This window comes from Phyllobates terribilis, unplaced genomic scaffold, assembly GCF_046119375.1.
Source record: "Phyllobates terribilis strain yellow unplaced genomic scaffold, ASM4611937v1 Scaffold_8__6_contigs__length_399053987, whole genome shotgun sequence".
Classification (NCBI taxonomy): Eukaryota; Metazoa; Chordata; class Amphibia; order Anura; family Dendrobatidae; genus Phyllobates; species Phyllobates terribilis.
In genome coordinates, this window is record NW_027362768.1 from 348849387 (window position 1) to 348863512 (window position 14126).

Here is a 14126-nt window from a genome sequence, read left to right on the forward strand (position 1 = left end):
ACAGCATGTCTTCTTAACGGGAGTCCAGGTGGCCATCTCCACAAATGGACTTTTCAGAATCCTTGGGTGGCACCGTAGTCGGAAACCAATTCTGGTTATCGCTTCTCGGCCTTTTGGCTAAGATCAAGTGTAGTATCTTTCGAAAAGGCGGTTTTGGATGTTGGCCGCCCTAGTAGATTGATACATTATGCACACTGGGGTTTAGGCGCTTGTTAGTACGCCAGGTGGCTAATATAGTCATCTGGTGGAAAGCATGGCCCCCCAGGATCGACGCCATTGGGCCGGGGAAGATCGAAAGCCCGAAGTGTGAAGTGCCCCAGGAGTGGTGACCCTGGGGTGCCTTAACTCAATGGGATTGGGAACCCCACTTGAGTTTATGGCACATTTGCACAAGCACTTCAAATTTTCTTTCTTCGCACACACCCTTATTCCGGGCCTTCTGGCCTTAGGATGGGGAATTTTTCAATTCCCGGTCGAAGGTCCGGGCAGTATTATACTGTGAAACCTTCACTATTTATTTAATTTCTTTGTCACTGTGTGTCCACTTATTCACGTGTGTCACGTCCTACTAGGATTTTGTCGGGATGCGGTTCCCTTACGGGTTCCTCTCTTGGCAGGTCTAGGGGGGGAGTGTGTGGCCATCGGGTTCCGCTCCCACCTGAACCCCCCTGGCTCTCCTCTTTTGGGAGGAGAGCGTTGTTGGCTCCCCTCTTCCGGGAGGGGAGCACAGTCTTTGGCTCCCAGTGCCTTGCTCGGGTGAGAACTCGGGCAGGTGCTGGGGGTAAGATTGGGTCGCCTCTGGCTTCGGCTGGAGGTGGCTTTTTGTCCCTGTTCCTCGCTGTGGCCTTTTGGCTCGGAGGGACGGGGAATGGTTTGGGGGACCCTTCTCCTTTTGGAGAGGGTTTCAAGAAGACCAGCATCCTAGTGCACTTTTTTTGTGGCACTTGTCACTTTTTTAAGCGCACTCGGGTTTTGTACACGAATTCGGGCTTTCGAAAAAAAAAAAAAAAAAATCTGTTCTTATCAGTTTAATATCTGATACGTCCCCTATCTGGGGACCATATATTAAATGGATTTTTAGAACAGGGAGATGGAAAAAGAGCTTGCTCTGTCCACTCCACGCATTGACCTGGTATTGCAGTATCTCCAGGACCGGTGCACCCCTTCTTTAATGCAGTTTCTAAAATCAGAAAGAATTGAATTCAATGCTTTTTGTTCATTTGGCTTGTTTGTCGGATTTTGGGATGGACTCTTTGGCTTTGCTTTTCTTCTCCTCATTGGATTTTTCATGTTAAAAGTTGCAGAAGCCAGATGACAAGCTCATTTTGGTTCAACTTCAGCAACTGTGCATTGCATTGCCATGTAATGTAATGCAATGCTATCTATCTAGCTCTCCCTCTATACTTCCTTTTGGATAAACAGACATATTAGGCAAGCATTTTGGAGCTTTCACCTAAATAACTACAGGTGGTGAGATAAGCTGCACAATATAATTGACCTTTCAGTATATTGTTGCACACACACCATCTATTTAGCAAATGCCCTTGTTATCAACAGCAGCCTTTTAAACTCACCTGAGCTAACAGGTATGTGAGCTGGTTACTCTGCTGCGCTTAAAATTTCTTTTTTGGTTTGCTACAATGCCTTTTCTGAAACGTTGTCTCCCTCTGCTGGAACACTGACTTCTTTCATTTAATGCCTGCAGACTATAAAAGAGAAACCAACCCAAAAAGTTTGGTTGATTAGTCTGTGGCATTCTTTTAAACTGTTGCTTATGGCGGTCTCTGTGAGCTTCTCAGTGACATTCAGCCATCCAGGTATCCCGCCTGCAGTAGACGGAATGTGGCAATGGAACGCTGGCTGCGCGTGTCATAATAGGCTCTGAGCCTTTATATACCTGCGCACAGCAGCAGCCACCTTCAGTCTGCTGCTGGACAGCCAGCAGCAGCAGCAGCAGGAGAGGTAATTAATCAGCAACCCTCCTGCTAAGGGTAGACAGCTGCTCGTTCCACCCCCCCCCCCCCCCCCCGCCTTAATTGGTTCTCCTCCCTTCCAACGGTGTTGAGGCGGGTGGGAACAGCCGGGGGTTGAGGGTACTGTGCTAAAAGAGGTGGAGTTATGCAGATCTAAAACGCGTGGATTGCAGCAGCAGCAAGCCGAAAAGTGCAGGCATGTGAGGGATCTAGAGGTTGACAGCATGTCTTCTTAACGGGAGTCCAGGTGGCCATCTCCACAAATGGACTTTTCAGAATCCTTGGGTGGCACCGTAGTCGGAAACCAATTCTGGTTATCGCTTCTCGGCCTTTTGGCTAAGATCAAGTGTAGTATCTGTTCTTATCAGTTTAATATCTGATACGTCCCCTATCTGGGCACCATATATTAAATGGATTTTTAGAACAGGGAGATGGAAAAAGAGCTTGCTCTGTCCACTCCACGCATTGACCTGGTATTGCAGTATCTCCAGGACCGGTGCACCCCTTCTTTAATGCAGTTTCTAAAATCAGAAAGAATTGAATTCAATGCTTTTTGTTCATTTGGCTTGTTTGTCGGATTTTGGGATGGACTCTTTGGCTTTGCTTTTCTTCTCCTCATTGGATTTTTCATGTTAAAAGTTGCAGAAGCCAGATGACAAGCTCATTTTGGTTCAACTTCAGCAACTGTGCATTGCATTGCCATGTAATGTAATGCAATGCTATCTATCTAGCTCTCCCTCTATACTTCCTTTTGGATAAACAGACATATTAGGCAAGCATTTTGGAGCTTTCACCTAAATAACTACAGGTGGTGAGATAAGCTGCACAATATAATTGACCTTTCAGTATATTGTTGCACACACACCATCTATTTAGCAAATGCCCTTGTTATCAACAGCAGCCTTTTAAACTCACCTGAGCTAACAGGTATGTGAGCTGGTTACTCTGCTGCGCTTAAAATTTCTTTTTTGGTTTGCTACAATGCCTTTTCTGAAATGTTGTCTCCCTCTGCTGGAACACTGACTTCTTTCATTTAATGCCTGCAGACTATAAAAGAGAAACCAACCCAAAAAGTTTGGTTGATTAGTCTGTGGCATTCTTTTAAACTGTTGCTTATGGCGGTCTCTGTGAGCTTCTCAGTGACATTCAGCCATCCAGGTATCCCGCCTGCAGTAGACGGAATGTGGCAATGGAACGCTGGCTGCGCGTGTCATAATAGGCTCTGAGCCTTTATATACCTGCGCACAGCAGCAGCCACCTTCAGTCTGCTGCTGGACAGCCAGCAGCAGCAGCAGCAGGAGAGGTAATTAATCAGCAACCCGCCTGCTAAGGGTAGACAGCTGCTCGTTCCACCCCCCCCCCGCCTTAATTGGTTCTCCTCCCTTCCAACGGTGTTGAGGCGGGTGGGAACAGCCGGGGGTTGAGGGTACTGTGCTAAAAGAGGTGGAGTTATGCAGATCTAAAACGCGTGGATTGCAGCAGCAGCAAGCCGAAAAGTGCAGGCATGTGAGGGATCTAGAGGTTGACAGCATGTCTTCTTAACGGGAGTCCAGGTGGCCATCTCCACAAATGGACTTTTCAGAATCCTTGGGTGGCACCGTAGTCGGAAACCAATTCTGGTTATCGCTTCTCGGCCTTTTGGCTAAGATCAAGTGTAGTATCTTTCGAAAAGGCGGTTTTGGATGTTGGCCGCCCTAGTAGATTGATACATTATGCACACTGGGGTTTAGGCGCTTGTTAGTACGCCAGGTGGCTAATATAGTCATCTGGTGGAAAGCATGGCCCCCCAGGATCGACGCCATTGGGCCGGGGAAGATCGAAAGCCCGAAGTGTGAAGTGCCCCAGGAGTGGTGACCCTGGGGTGCCTTAACTCAATGGGATTGGGAACCCCACTTGAGTTTATGGCACATTTGCACAAGCACTTCAAATTTTCTTTCTTCGCACACACCCTTATTCCGGGCCTTCTGGCCTTAGGATGGGGAATTTTTCAATTCCCGGTCGAAGGTCCGGGCAGTATTATACTGTGAAACCTTCACTATTTATTTAATTTCTTTGTCACTGTGTGTCCACTTATTCACGTGTGTCACGTCCTACTAGGATTTTGTCGGGATGCGGTTCCCTTACGGGTTCCTCTCTTGGCAGGTCTAGGGGGGGAGTGTGTGGCCATCGGGTTCCGCTCCCCCCTGAACCCCCCTGGCTCTCCTCTTTTGGGAGGAGAGCGTTGTTGGCTCCCCTCTTCCGGGAGGGGAGCACAGTCTTTGGCTCCCAGTGCCTTGCTCGGGTGAGAACTCGGGCAGGTGCTGGGGGTAAGATTGGGTCGCCTCTGGCTTCGGCTGGAGGTGGCTTTTTGTCCCTGTTCCTCGCTGTGGCCTTTTGGCTCGGAGGGACGGGGAATGGTTTGGGGGACCCTTCTCCTTTTGGAGAGGGTTTCAAGAAGACCAGCATCCTAGTGCACTTTTTTTGTGGCACTTGTCACTTTTTTAAGCGCACTCGGGTTTTGTACACGAATTCGGGCTTTCGAAAAAAAAAAAAAAAAAATCTGTTCTTATCAGTTTAATATCTGATACGTCCCCTATCTGGGGACCATATATTAAATGGATTTTTAGAACAGGGAGATGGAAAAAGAGCTTGCTCTGTCCACTCCACGCATTGACCTGGTATTGCAGTATCTCCAGGACCGGTGCACCCCTTCTTTAATGCAGTTTCTAAAATCAGAAAGAATTGAATTCAATGCTTTTTGTTCATTTGGCTTGTTTGTCGGATTTTGGGATGGACTCTTTGGCTTTGCTTTTCTTCTCCTCATTGGATTTTTCATGTTAAAAGTTGCAGAAGCCAGATGACAAGCTCATTTTGGTTCAACTTCAGCAACTGTGCATTGCATTGCCATGTAATGTAATGCAATGCTATCTATCTAGCTCTCCCTCTATACTTCCTTTTGGATAAACAGACATATTAGGCAAGCATTTTGGAGCTTTCACCTAAATAACTACAGGTGGTGAGATAAGCTGCACAATATAATTGACCTTTCAGTATATTGTTGCACACACACAATCTATTTAGCAAATGCCCTTGTTATCAACAGCAGCCTTTTAAACTCACCTGAGCTAACAGGTATGTGAGCTGGTTACTCTGCTGCGCTTAAAATTTCTTTTTTGGTTTGCTACAATGCCTTTTCTGAAACGTTGTCTCCCTCTGCTGGAACACTGACTTCTTTCATTTAATGCCTGCAGACTATAAAAGAGAAACCAACCCAAAAAGTTTGGTTGATTAGTCTGTGGCATTCTTTTAAACTGTTGCTTATGGCGGTCTCTGTGAGCTTCTCAGTGACATTCAGCCATCCAGGTATCCCGCCTGCAGTAGACGGAATGTGGCAATGGAACGCTGGCTGCGCGTGTCATAATAGGCTCTGAGCCTTTATATACCTGCGCACAGCAGCAGCCACCTTCAGTCTGCTGCTGGACAGCCAGCAGCAGCAGCAGCAGGAGAGGTAATTAATCAGCAACCCTCCTGCTAAGGGTAGACAGCTGCTCGTTCCACCCCCCCCCCCCCGCCTTAATTGGTTCTCCTCCCTTCCAACGGTGTTGAGGCGGGTGGGAACAGCCGGGGGTTGAGGGTACTGTGCTAAAAGAGGTGGAGTTATGCAGATCTAAAACGCGTGGATTGCAGCAGCAGCAAGCCGAAAAGTGCAGGCATGTGAGGGATCTAGAGGTTGACAGCATGTCTTCTTAACGGGAGTCCAGGTGGCCATCTCCACAAATGGACTTTTCAGAATCCTTGGGTGGCACCGTAGTCGGAAACCAATTCTGGTTATCGCTTCTCGGCCTTTTGGCTAAGATCAAGTGTAGTATCTGTTCTTATCAGTTTAATATCTGATACGTCCCCTATCTGGGGACCATATATTAAATGGATTTTTAGAACAGGGAGATGGAAAAAGAGCTTGCTCTGTCCACTCCACGCATTGACCTGGTATTGCAGTATCTCCAGGACCGGTGCACCCCTTCTTTAATGCAGTTTCTAAAATCAGAAAGAATTGAATTCAATGCTTTTTGTTCATTTGGCTGGTTTGTCGGATTTTGGGATGGACTCTTTGGCTTTGCTTTTCTTCTCCTCATTGGATTTTTCATGTTAAAAGTTGCAGAAGCCAGATGACAAGCTCATTTTGGTTCAACTTCAGCAACTGTGCATTGCATTGCCATGTAATGTAATGCAATGCTATCTATCTAGCTCTCCCTCTATACTTCCTTTTGGATAAACAGACATATTAGGCAAGCATTTTGGAGCTTTCACCTAAATAACTACAGGTGGTGAGATAAGCTGCACAATATAATTGACCTTTCAGTATATTGTTGCACACACACCATCTATTTAGCAAATGCCCTTGTTATCAACAGCAGCCTTTTAAACTCACCTGAGCTAACAGGTATGTGCGCTGGTTACTCTGCTGCGCTTAAAATTTCTTTTTTGGTTTGCTACAATGCCTTTTCTGAAACGTTGTCTCCCTCTGCTGGAACACTGACTTCTTTCATTTAATGCCTTCAGACTATAAAAGAGAAACCAACCCAAAAAGTTTGGTTTATTAGTCTGTGGCATTCTTTTAAACTGTTGCTTATGGAGGTCTCTGTGAGCTTCTCAGTGACATTCAGCCATCCAGGTATCCCGCCTGCAGTAGACGGAATGTGGCAATGGAACGCTGGCTGCGCGTGTCATAATAGGCTCTGAGCCTTTATATACCTGCGCACAGCAGCAGCCACCTTCAGTCTGCTGCTGGACAGCCAGCAGCAGCAGCAGCAGGAGAGGTAATTAATCAGCAACCCTCCTGCTAAGGGTAGACAGCTGCTCGTTCCACCCCCCCCCCGCCTTAATTGGTTCTCCTCCCTTCCAACGGTGTTGAGGCGGGTGGGAACAGCCGGGGGTTGAGGGTACTGTGCTAAAAGAGGTGGAGTTATGCAGATCTAAAACGCGTGGATTGCAGCAGCAGCAAGCCGAAAAGTGCAGGCATGTGAGGGATCTAGAGGTTGACGGCATGTCTTCTTAACGGGAGTCCAGGTGGCCATCTCCACAAATGGACTTTTCAGAATCCTTGGGTGGCACCGTAGTCGGAAACCAATTCTGGTTATCGCTTCTCGGCCTTTTGGCTAAGATCAAGTGTAGTATCTGTTCTTATCAGTTTAATATCTGATACGTCCCCTATCTGGGGACCATATATTAAATGGATTTTTAGAACAGGGAGATGGAAAAAGAGCTTGCTCTGTCCACTCCACGCATTGACCTGGTATTGCAGTATCTCCAGGACCGGTGCACCCCTTCTTTAATGCAGTTTCTAAAATCAGAAAGAATTGAATTCAATGCTTTTTGTTCATTTGGCTTGTTTGTCGGATTTTGGGATGGACTCATTGGCTTTGCTTTTCTTCTCCTCATTGGATTTTTCATGTTAAAAGTTGCAGAAGCCAGATGACAAGCTCATTTTGGTTCAACTTCAGCAACTGTGCATTGCATTGCCATGTAATGTAATGCAATGCTATCTATCTAGCTCTCCCTCTATACTTCCTTTTGGATAAACAGACATATTAGGCAAGCATTTTGGAGCTTTCACCTAAATATCTACAGGTGGTGAGATAAGCTGCACAATATAATTGACCTTTCAGTATATTGTTGCACACACACCATCTATTTAGCAAATGCCCTTGTTATCAACAGCAGCCTTTTAAACTCACCTGAGCTAACAGGTATGTGAGCTGGTTACTCTGCTGCGCTTAAAATTTCTTTTTTGGTTTGCTACAATGCCTTTTCTGAAACGTTGTCTCCCTCTGCTGGAACACTGACTTCTTTCATTTAATGCCTGCAGACTATAAAAGAGAAACCAACCCAAAAAGTTTGGTTGATTAGTCTGTGGCATTCTTTTAAACTGTTGCTTATGGCGGTCTCTGTGAGCTTCTCAGTGACATTCAGCCATCCAGGTATCCCGCCTGCAGTAGACGGAATGTGGCAATGGAACGCTGGCTGCGCGTGTCATAATAGGCTCTGAGCCTTTATATACCTGCGCACAGCAGCAGCCACCTTCAGTCTGCTGCTGGACAGCCAGCAGCAGCAGCAGCAGGAGAGGTAATTAATCAGCAACCCTCCTGCTAAGGGTAGACAGCTGCTCGTTCCACCCCCCCCCCCCGCCTTAATTGGTTCTCCTCCCTTCCAACGGTGTTGAGGCGGGTGGGAACAGCCGGGGGTTGAGGGTACTGTGCTAAAAGAGGTGGAGTTATGCAGATGTAAAACGCGTGGATTGCAGCAGCAGCAAGCCGAAAAGTGCAGGCATGTGAGGGATCTAGAGTTTGACAGCATGTCTTCTTAACGGGAGTCCAGGTGGCCATCTCCACAAATGGACTTTTCAGAATCCTTGGGTGGCACCGTAGTCGGAAACCAATTCTGGTTATCGCTTCTCGGCCTTTTGGCTAAGATCAAGTGTAGTATCTGTTCTTATCAGTTTAATATCTGATACGTCCCCTATCTGGGGACCATATATTAAATGGATTTTTAGAACAGGGAGATGGAAAAAGAGCTTGCTCTGTCCACTCCACGCATTGACCTGGTATTGCAGTATCTCCAGGACCGGTGCACCCCTTCTTTAATGCAGTTTCTAAAATCAGAAAGAATTGAATTCAATGCTTTTTGTTCATTTTACTTGTTTGTCGGATTTTGGGATGGACTCTTTGGCTTTGCTTTTCTTCTCCTCATTGGATTTTTCATGTTAAAAGTTGCAGAAGCCAGATGACAAGCTCATTTTGGTTCAACTTCAGCAACTGTGCATTGCATTGCCATGTAATGTAATGCAATGCTATCTATCTAGCTCTCCCTCTATACTTCCTTTTGGATAAACAGACATATTAGGCAAGCATTTTGGAGCTTTCACCTAAATATCTACAGGTGGTGAGATAAGCTGCACAATATAATTGACCTTTCAGTATATTGTTGCACACACACCATCTATTTAGCAAATGCCCTTGTTATCAACAGCAGCCTTTTAAACTCACCTGAGCTAACAGGTATGTGAGCTGGTTACTCTGCTGCGCTTAAAATTTCTTTTTTGGTTTGCTACAATGCCTTTTCTGAAACGTTGTCTCCCTCTGCTGGAACACTGACTTCTTTCATTTAATGCCTGCAGACTATAAAAGAGAAACCAACCCAAAAAGTTTGGTTGATTAGTCTGTGGCATTCTTTTAAACTGTTGCTTATGGCGGTCTCTGTGAGCTTCTCAGTGACATTCAGCCATCCAGGTATCCCGCCTGCAGTAGACGGAATGTGGCAATGGAACGCTGGCTGCGCGTGTCATAATAGGCTCTGAGCCTTTATATACCTGCGCACAGCAGCAGCCACCTTCAGTCTGCTGCTGGACAGCCAGCAGCAGCAGCAGCAGGAGAGGTAATTAATCAGCAACCCTCCTGCTAAGGGTAGACAGCTGCTCGTTCCACCCCCCCCCCCCGCCTTAATTGGTTCTCCTCCCTTCCAACGGTGTTGAGGCGGGTGGGAACAGCCGGGGGTTGAGGGTACTGTGCTAAAAGAGGTGGAGTTATGCAGATCTAAAACGCGTGGATTGCAGCAGCAGCAAGCCGAAAAGTGCAGGCATGTGAGGGATCTAGAGGTTGACAGCATGTCTTCTTAACGGGAGTCCAGGTGGCCATCTCCACAAATGGACTTTTCAGAATCCTTGGGTGGCACCGTAGTCGGAAACCAATTCTGGTTATCGCTTCTCGGCCTTTTGGCTAAGATCAAGTGTAGTATCTGTTCTTATCAGTTTAATATCTGATACGTCCCCTATCTGGGGACTATATATTAAATGGATTTTTAGAACAGGGAGATGGAAAAAGAGCTTGCTCTGTCCACTCCACGCATTGACCTGGTATTGCAGTATCTCCAGGACCGGTGCACCCCTTCTTTAATGCAGTTTCTAAAATCAGAAAGAATTGAATTCAATGCTTTTTGTTCATTTGGCTTGTTTGTCGGATTTTGGGATGGACTCTTTGGCTTTGCTTTTCTTCTCCTCATTGGATTTTTCATGTTAAAAGTTGCAGAAGCCAGATGACAAGCTCATTTTGGTTCAACTTCAGCAACTGTGCATTGCATTGCCATGTAATGTAATGCAATGCTATCTATCTAGCTCTCCCTCTATACTTCCTTTTGGATAAACAGACATATTAGGCAAGCATTTTGGAGCTTTCACCTAAATAACTACAGGTGGTGAGATAAGCTGCACAATATAATTGACCTTTCAGTATATTGTTGCACACACACCATCTATTTAGCAAATGCCCTTGTTATCAACAGCAGCCTTTTAAACTCACCTGAGCTAACAGGTATGTGAGCTGGTTACTCTGCTGCGCTTAAAATTTCTTTTTTGGTTTGCTACAATGCCTTTTCTGAAACGTTGTCTCCCTCTGCTGGAACACTGACTTCTTTCATTTAATGCCTGCAGACTATAAAAGAGAAACCAACCCAAAAAGTTTGGTTGATTAGTCTGTGGCATTCTTTTAAACTGTTGCTTATGGCGGTCTCTGTGAGCTTCTCAGTGACATTCAGCCATCCAGGTATCCCGCCTGCAGTAGACGGAATGTGGCAATGGAACGCTGGCTGCGCGTGTCATAATAGGCTCTGAGCCTTTATATACCTGCGCACAGCAGCAGCCACCTTCACTCTGCTGCTGGACAGCCAGCAGCAGCAGCAGGAGAGGTAATTAATCAGCAACCCTCCTGCTAAGGGTAGACAGCTGCTCGTTCCACCCCACCCCCCCCCCCGCCTTAATTGGTTCTCCTCCCTTCCAACGGTGTTGAGGCGGGTGGGAACAGCCGGGGGTTGAGGGTACTGTGCTAAAAGAGGTGGAGTTATGCAGATCTAAAACGCGAGAATTGCAGCAGCAGCAAGCCGAAAAGTGCAGGCATGTGAGGGATCTAGAGGTTGACAGCATGTCTTCTTAACGGGAGTCCAGGTGGCCATCTCCACAAATGGACTTTTCAGAATCCTTGGGTGGCACCGTAGTCGGAAACCAATTCTGGTTATCGCTTCTCGGCCTTTTGGCTAAGATCAAGTGTAGTATCTGTTCTTATCAGTTTAATATCTGATACGTCCCCTATCTGGGGACCATATATTAAATGGATTTTTAGAACAGGGAGATGGAAAAAGAGCTTGCTCTGTCCACTCCACGCATTGACCTGGTATTGCAGTATCTCCAGGACCGGTGCACCCCTTCTTTAATGCAGTTTCTAAAATCAGAAAGAATTGAATTCAATGCTTTTTGTTCATTTGGCTTGTTTGTCGGATTTTGGGATGGACTCTTTGGCTTTGCTTTTCTTCTCCTCATTGGATTTTTCATGTTAAAAGTTGCAGAAGCCAGATGACAAGCTCATTTTGGTTCAACTTCAGCAACTGTGCATTGCATTGCCATGTAATGTAATGCAATGCTATCTATCTAGCTCTCCCTCTATACTTCCTTTTGGATAAACAGACATATTAGGCAAGCATTTTGGAGCTTTCACCTAAATAACTACAGGTGGTGAGATAAGCTGCACAATATAATTGACCTTTCAGTATATTGTTGCACACACACCATCTATTTAGCAAATGCCCTTGTTATCAACAGCAGCCTTTTAAACTCACCTGAGCTAACAGGTATGTGAGCTGGTTACTCTGCTGCGCTTAAAATTTCTTTTTTGGTTTGCTACAATGCCTTTTCTGAAATGTTGTCTCCCTCTGCTGGAACACTGACTTCTTTCATTTAATGCCTGCAGACTATAAAAGAGAAACCAACCCAAAAAGTTTGGTTGATTAGTCTGTGGCATTCTTTTAAACTGTTGCTTATGGCGGTCTCTGTGAGCTTCTCAGTGACATTCAGCCATCCAGGTATCCCGCCTGCAGTAGACGGAATGTGGCAATGGAACGCTGGCTGCGCGTGTCATAATAGGCTCTGAGCCTTTATATACCTGCGCACAGCAGCAGCCACCTTCAGTCTGCTGCTGGACAGCCAGCAGCAGCAGCAGCAGGAGAGGTAATTAATCAGCAACCCTCCTGCTAAGGGTAGACAGCTGCTCGTTCCACCCCCCCCCCCCGCCTTAATTGGTTTTCCTCCCTTCCAACGGTGTTGAGGCGGGTGGGAACAGCCGGGGGTTGAGGGTACTGTGCTAAAAGAGGTGGAGTTATGCAGATCTAAAACGCGTGGATTGCAGCAGCAGCAAGCCGAAAAGTGCAGGCATGTGAGGGATCTAGAGGTTGACAGCATGTCTTCTTAACGGGAGTCCAGGTGGCCATCTCCACAAATGGACTTTTCAGAATCCTTGGGTGGCACCGTAGTCGGAAACCAATTCTGGTTATCGCTTCTCGGCCTTTTGACTAAGATCAAGTGTAGTATCTGTTCTTATCAGTTTAATATCTGATACGTCCCCTATCTGGGGACCATATATTAAATGGATTTTTAGAACAGGGAGATGGAAAAAGAGCTTGCTCTGTCCACTCCACGCATTGACCTGGTATTGCAGTATCTCCAGGACCGGTGCACCCCTTCTTTAATGCAGTTTCTAAAATCAGAAAGAATTGAATTCAATGCTTTTTGTTCATTTGGCTTGTTTGTCGGATTTTGGGATGGACTCTTTGGCTTTGCTTTTCTTCTCCTCATTGGATTTTTCATGTTAAAAGTTGCAGAAGCCAGATGACAAGCTCATTTTGGTTCAACTTCAGCAACTGTGCATTGCATTGCCATGTAATGTAATGTAATGCTATCTATCTAGCTCTCCCTCTATACTTCCTTTTGGATAAACAGACATATTAGGCAAGCATTTTGGAGCTTTCACCTAAATAACTACAGGTGGTGAGATAAGCTGCACAATATAATTGACCTTTCAGTATATTGTTGCACACACACCATCTATTTAGCAAATGCCCTTGTTATCAACAGCAGCCTTTTAAACTCACCTGAGCTAACAGGTATGTGAGCTGGTTACTCTGCTGCGCTTAAAATTTCTTTTTTGGTTTGCTACAATGCCTTTTCTGAAACGTTGTCTCCCTCTGCTGGAACACTGACTTCTTTCATTTAATGCCTGCAGACTATAAAAGAGAAACCAACCCAAAAAGTTTGGTTGATTAGTCTGTGGCATTCTTTTAAACTGTTGCTTATGGCGGTCTCTGTGAGCTTCTCAGTGACATTCAGCCATCCAGGTATCCCGCCTGCAGTAGATGGAATGTGGCAATGGAACGCTGGCTGCGCGTGTCATAATAGGCTCTGAGCCTTTATATACCTGCGCACAGCAGCAGCCACCTTCAGTCTGCTGCTGGACAGCCAGCAGCAGCAGCAGCAGGAGAGGTAATTAATCAGCAACCCTCCTGCTAAGGGTAGACAGCTGCTCGTTCCACCCCCCCCCCCCGCCTTAATTGGTTCTCCTCCCTTCCAACGGTGTTGAGGCGGGTGGGAACAGCCGGGGGTTGAGGGTACTGTGCTAAAAGAGGTGGAGTTATGCAGATCTAAAACGCGTGGATTGCAGCAGCAGCAAGCCGAAAAGTGCAGGCATGTGAGGGATCTAGAGGTTGACAGCATGTCTTCTTAACGGGAGTCCAGGTGGCCATCTCCACAAATGGACTTTTCAGAATCCTTGGGTGGCACCATAGTCGGAAACCAATTCTGGTTATCGCTTCTCGGCCTTTTGGCTAAGATCAAGTGTAGTATCTGTTCTTATCAGTTTAATATCTGATACGTCCCCTATCTGGGGACCATATATTAAATGGATTTTTAGAACAGGGAGATGGAAAAAGAGCTTGCTCTGTCCACTCCACGCATTGACCTGGTATTGCAGTATCTCCAGGACCGGTGCACCCCTTCTTTAATGCAGTTTCTAAAATCAGAAAGAATTGAATTCAATGCTTTTTGTTCATTTGGCTTGTTTGTCGGATTTTGGGATGGACTCTTTGGCTTTGCTTTTCTTCTCCTCATTGGATTTTTCATGTTAAAAGTTGCAGAAGCCAGATGACAAGCTCATTTTGGTTCAACTTCAGCAACTGTGCATTGCATTGCCATGTAATGTAATGCAATGCTATCTATCTAGCTCTCCCTTTATACTTCCTTTTGGATAAACAGACATATTAGGCAAGCATTTTGGAGCTTTCACCTAAATAACTACAGGTGGT

At 46.0% G+C, this 14126-nt stretch overlaps 10 non-coding genes and 2 pseudogenes across 10 annotated transcripts; all 12 read left to right on the top strand.

Moving 5' to 3' along the window:
- Window positions 1-97: 97 nt before the first annotated feature.
- LOC141160452 (U2 spliceosomal RNA) lies at window positions 98-189 on the top strand (annotated as a pseudogene).
- A 794-nt stretch (window positions 190-983) lies between these two features.
- LOC141160207 (U2 spliceosomal RNA) lies at window positions 984-1166 on the top strand. The gene has a single exon (XR_012250163.1). It is a non-coding gene; the product is annotated as a U2 spliceosomal RNA (small nuclear RNA).
- Window positions 1167-2289: 1123 nt separating this feature from the next.
- Window positions 2290-2480, top strand: LOC141159945 (U2 spliceosomal RNA). Its single transcript, XR_012249938.1, has one exon. It is a non-coding gene; the product is annotated as a U2 spliceosomal RNA (small nuclear RNA).
- A 1115-nt stretch (window positions 2481-3595) lies between these two features.
- On the top strand, window positions 3596-3687 carry LOC141160454 (U2 spliceosomal RNA; annotated as a pseudogene).
- A 794-nt stretch (window positions 3688-4481) lies between these two features.
- LOC141160208 (U2 spliceosomal RNA) lies at window positions 4482-4664 on the top strand. Its single transcript, XR_012250164.1, has one exon. It is a non-coding gene; the product is annotated as a U2 spliceosomal RNA (small nuclear RNA).
- Window positions 4665-5782: 1118 nt separating this feature from the next.
- Window positions 5783-5973, top strand: LOC141159265 (U2 spliceosomal RNA). The gene has a single exon (XR_012249275.1). It is a non-coding gene; the product is annotated as a U2 spliceosomal RNA (small nuclear RNA).
- Window positions 5974-7088: 1115 nt separating this feature from the next.
- Window positions 7089-7279, top strand: LOC141159267 (U2 spliceosomal RNA). The gene has a single exon (XR_012249276.1). It is a non-coding gene; the product is annotated as a U2 spliceosomal RNA (small nuclear RNA).
- Window positions 7280-8396: 1117 nt separating this feature from the next.
- On the top strand, window positions 8397-8587 carry LOC141159268 (U2 spliceosomal RNA). Its single transcript, XR_012249277.1, has one exon. It is a non-coding gene; the product is annotated as a U2 spliceosomal RNA (small nuclear RNA).
- A 1117-nt stretch (window positions 8588-9704) lies between these two features.
- Window positions 9705-9895, top strand: LOC141159436 (U2 spliceosomal RNA). Its single transcript, XR_012249443.1, has one exon. It is a non-coding gene; the product is annotated as a U2 spliceosomal RNA (small nuclear RNA).
- Window positions 9896-11013: 1118 nt separating this feature from the next.
- LOC141159269 (U2 spliceosomal RNA) lies at window positions 11014-11204 on the top strand. The gene has a single exon (XR_012249278.1). It is a non-coding gene; the product is annotated as a U2 spliceosomal RNA (small nuclear RNA).
- A 1117-nt stretch (window positions 11205-12321) lies between these two features.
- Window positions 12322-12512, top strand: LOC141159999 (U2 spliceosomal RNA). Its single transcript, XR_012249990.1, has one exon. It is a non-coding gene; the product is annotated as a U2 spliceosomal RNA (small nuclear RNA).
- A 1117-nt stretch (window positions 12513-13629) lies between these two features.
- On the top strand, window positions 13630-13820 carry LOC141159270 (U2 spliceosomal RNA). The gene has a single exon (XR_012249279.1). It is a non-coding gene; the product is annotated as a U2 spliceosomal RNA (small nuclear RNA).
- Window positions 13821-14126: the final 306 nt, after the last annotated feature.